The sequence below is a fragment of the Schistosoma haematobium genome, assembly GCF_000699445.3.
Source record: "Schistosoma haematobium chromosome Unknown HiC_scaffold_323, whole genome shotgun sequence".
Lineage (NCBI taxonomy): Eukaryota > Metazoa > Platyhelminthes > Trematoda > Strigeidida > Schistosomatidae > Schistosoma > Schistosoma haematobium.
The window spans coordinates 26,399-30,621 of NW_026137082.1; positions in this window are offsets into that span (position 1 = coordinate 26,399).

Below are 4,223 nucleotides of genomic sequence, written 5' to 3' on the forward strand. Positions count from 1 at the left end.
AGGTTCAACTTAAATCAACAGTGAGTGAAAGTTCTATGAGATGTTATCAGCCATGTTCAAATTTCGATACATCATAAGAGGTTAAATAGGTCCGACGATCAATTCTGGTGAGTGATCTATGCTTCTTCTTGAGGACTAACAGGCATAAGTAATTAAGTCTTTTAGAATTTATCAGTTAAAAAATGTTTATTATATGACTAACATCAAATATATTGACCAGTAAAAATTAGATAGTAGATTTCATTGAGACCTTCTTATTTTCAATAGTTGAGATCATGGGTTAATTGATGCTAGACCACCATGGAAAACATGGAAGTTCTGGACTGTCGTTTAGTTCTGTTGTGGGACTCCCCAGCATTTCATATCCATGAACCCGTCTAGCGAGATTAGAACCCAGGATTTACCGGTCTCGCGGGTGTACGCCTAACCTCTAGACCACTGAGCCGGCATCCAGTGGTGTTGATGTCTAACTCCAACTAATCCACGAAATTGGGCGACACATCCACCATCATCTTCTGAGAGTCATTACTTCACAACAGACCTTGTTGAACTCCATTGGTCACTGCTTCTCACTAACACTCCAGGAAATAACTCTTGAAGCCAGTAACTAGTGAGCATATGTTGATTAATATCACAAAGGGTTTTTTGCGAATAATTTAGTGATTTCAACAGTTGAGATTATGAGTTAATTGAAGTTCGAAGCTTAAAGTTTTGAATCTTGCGAAGCAGGATCGTGGATGCGTACTACTGAGGAGTCCCACAATAGAACAGAACAGTCGTCCAATGCTTCCAAGTTTTCCATATTGATCTAACTTCAATTGACTCATGATCTCAACTATTCAATTGACTAATAATATCCACATTAACCCCTTCTGAAACTTCTCATTTATTGATTAAAAGAAAAGAGGAAAGAAAACATTCATTTCATCATGAATTTTCACTTACTAATGCTTCTTCTGGATAAATTGGTTTAGGTTGTCCAGGAACTTTACATTTTAATAATAATCTCCTATAATCTACATGTTTATTATATAAAGTTCTTTCATCGTGTGTTGTCTGGGTATCGCTACATAAAATGTACAATACATACATTAAACTACTTTGAATTAGAAGTTTTATCATGGAAAACTAAGAAGAAACACTTAAAAAAAACTTTTGAGAAAAGAAAAAAGAAATTCTTGGTTTATATTTGTTTTAATCATTAAAATAAAAATAGGGCGAGGCTATAATCTATGAACGAACCAATCAGATTTGAGGTAATAGATCTCGAATTTTTGCGCGAAATTCGTTTATCCATTTGGGTTAAAGTGCATTTTTCTGCATTCATAGCGGATATTAGTTGATGATGAAAACTTCTCAAATCTAATTTCTAACCCTTAATTGATCATCAACGATAAATCATAATTCGATTTCTTCATACTAATTTATAACTTTTATTTGGCATAGGTGCATACTGCGTGGATTGCTTTGATATAGCCTTAAGTCACAAGCGTTTTGTAAGCAATGACAGATAGTGTCTAGCAATGGGATCCAGAACGCGCGTTTCGTCCTATTTGGGACTTGTCAGCTGGATGTATCTACATCTCATAGTCCTGGATTCCACTGCTAGCCACTATCCATCATTGATTTATTTGGTTTTAGTTATTAGATGAACACTTTCAAAGTCAGTGTTAAGCGTTACTTAAAGATTGTTTACATAAATTATAGTCTCACCCAAAATACATTGGGTGTGTTTATGATGATGTTATAATGTGCATAGAATTAATGATTAGGATCAATGTATTAAAGTTACAATAGAAAACTATTCACCTATTGAAATGCTAATTATTATTATTTAAAACAAATTGAATAGATTCTGATTGTTTGTTTAAATTAGTTTTAACAAAAAAAAGAAACAACAAACTATTTAAATAAATCTATTTCCTTGATGTGTGTGCTACTGATGTCGATCGATATATAAGTAGTATAAATCATTAATTGAAAGTGAAATGCCTAAAGGTAGAAGGTTAAGAAGATCAATTAGAAGAAAACAAGAATAGAGAATGATTGGTGTGGAAACGAAAGAACACTGAAGTCTCAGACAATTAATTGACATATTGTAAATGAATTATTTATTGTATGGTTCTCAGATTTTAATAAAAGTTTCTGTAATTTGTATGTTGAAATACATTTGTTCGTACCCATTTGTATTCTCGTTCACTAAATACTGGTTAAGTGATAGAAATATAAGCACAATATTGATTAATTTGCCCCCAAATACCCTGGTGTGGCCTCTGCCACGGAAGTCCTACTCACTGCTTTCTCGTGGCTGGGGTGTTGTCCACGAAATTGAGAGGACGAAAAGCGAATGGCCAGCGCTTTATCCGGGTTAATGGACATGGAGGGTCCACCTAGGGAGTTGGAAAACCATGAGTTCAAACCAATGGTGCAGATGGGCTGACCCAAGCATCCCGAGGGGACAAATAGCGTATGAACCAATTTTTGGTCACCGGCTACCATGGGACTGCGTCTTCTTACGATGCTCCACTGCCTTGTGGGCCAGACCTTTAGGTCAAAAGCTCTGGGTGTAGCCCTCTAGGAAAACCACCAGCTTCGGATAAGGCACTCGGTCAGTATCACAACTCACACACAAATCAAGTGACTTGTGTGGCGTATATGTATTCAGTGCCCCTTTGTACCAATATTTGTGTGTTCAAATAAATAAACGTATTGAAAATTGACTGAGGTTGAAATATGATTCAGTCTACTTTAACTGAATAGCCCAAATCTATTATATTCATCACATAATCTGACTTAATTATTCTTCACCTAATCGGTTACTAACCAATATCACATTGTCTGTTTCTTAATAATAAACTGAACATTACAAATGAAATTTTTCATTTAGTCACATAGATGACGAATCTTTTAGACGATTATATTTAGAGTGACTTAAAAGAAGCGCTTTATTTCTTTCATTAATGAGTAAAGCTCAGTGCGAATTTGATATTTAACCCTTTACAGTATTTATACAGAACACATTGAATCATGAATTCTGTATGATTTATAACATAATCACTGTTTTAATATTGACTGTATTCAATAAAATAATGAATTATTTTAGAAAGAATATGTGGTGTTTGAATGAACTAATGATCCCTGTTGTACCTGTTGAATGCTTGATTTTGAATTCTAAATACAGTACATTCATTCGTGCTTATCTAGTACTTCGTGATCCGATCACGTTATTCCTGGGATTCTTAGTTCATATTACAAATCAAATACTTCTAATTATCACAGAATACTTATCATTATTACACATTTGTTTCATTGTAAAATTCGTATATCGATTAAAACTAGTTCATCATCTAGAACTTGAAAATACTAGACGATCATTTCATCCTAATATGGAACTTCTTAGCAATGTACATCCATGATACCGTTCGTGAGATTATGAACCCTCACAACTAACGATCTCACACGCAAACGCTTAACCTTTAAACCACTGAGTCGACCGGTATCCAACAGTGTTCATGTTTCACTTCAAACAATCTGATAATAATTATTATTATATCATTTTTTTATTCATATTTAGTTAAACAATTAAGTTATCATAGTAACTATATTTTCATTTTGTTTGGTGTATTTCTAAAATTTCACCAAATGTATAGAATGTATTTAGAATTTTTAAACAAAGATGAATAGTGGTTAGCAGTGGAATTCAGTTTGATTCACGTTTCGTCTTATTTAAGACTTGTCAGCTGAATGTAGCTGGATCTCAGAGTTGATGTTCACTCTAGGACTTGATTTCAGTACCGTTCGCTTCAAACTTCATTACGTTATCCACTTAGCTACTGAATCCTGATAGCCAAAATAAGCTTGTGACTTAGAGCTGAATTCCCTTACGATGAGCGCTTAAAACGCCTGAACCTTTTCCCCCTTGTCGCGAAGTGACCTTATACTGGCATTTCGTATTTTTAATTATGATTTGGTTGTCAATATTTCTTATCTTCTTGCTTCCTTTAGCACTAATAATCTCCGAGGTCATAGTAAGAAGGTTCACAAACGACGATCTAATAAACTTAAGGTGGAGTCCTGTTTTTCTCATCGAGTAGTCAATGACTGGAACGCCTTACCCGAAGAGGTGGCATCAGTGCCATCATCAATATTTTCAAGGAGAAGCTGGAACGTCTCTGGAAGGCGATCTGTCAGGATTAACATAGGTTCATCTACCTTCTATCCTT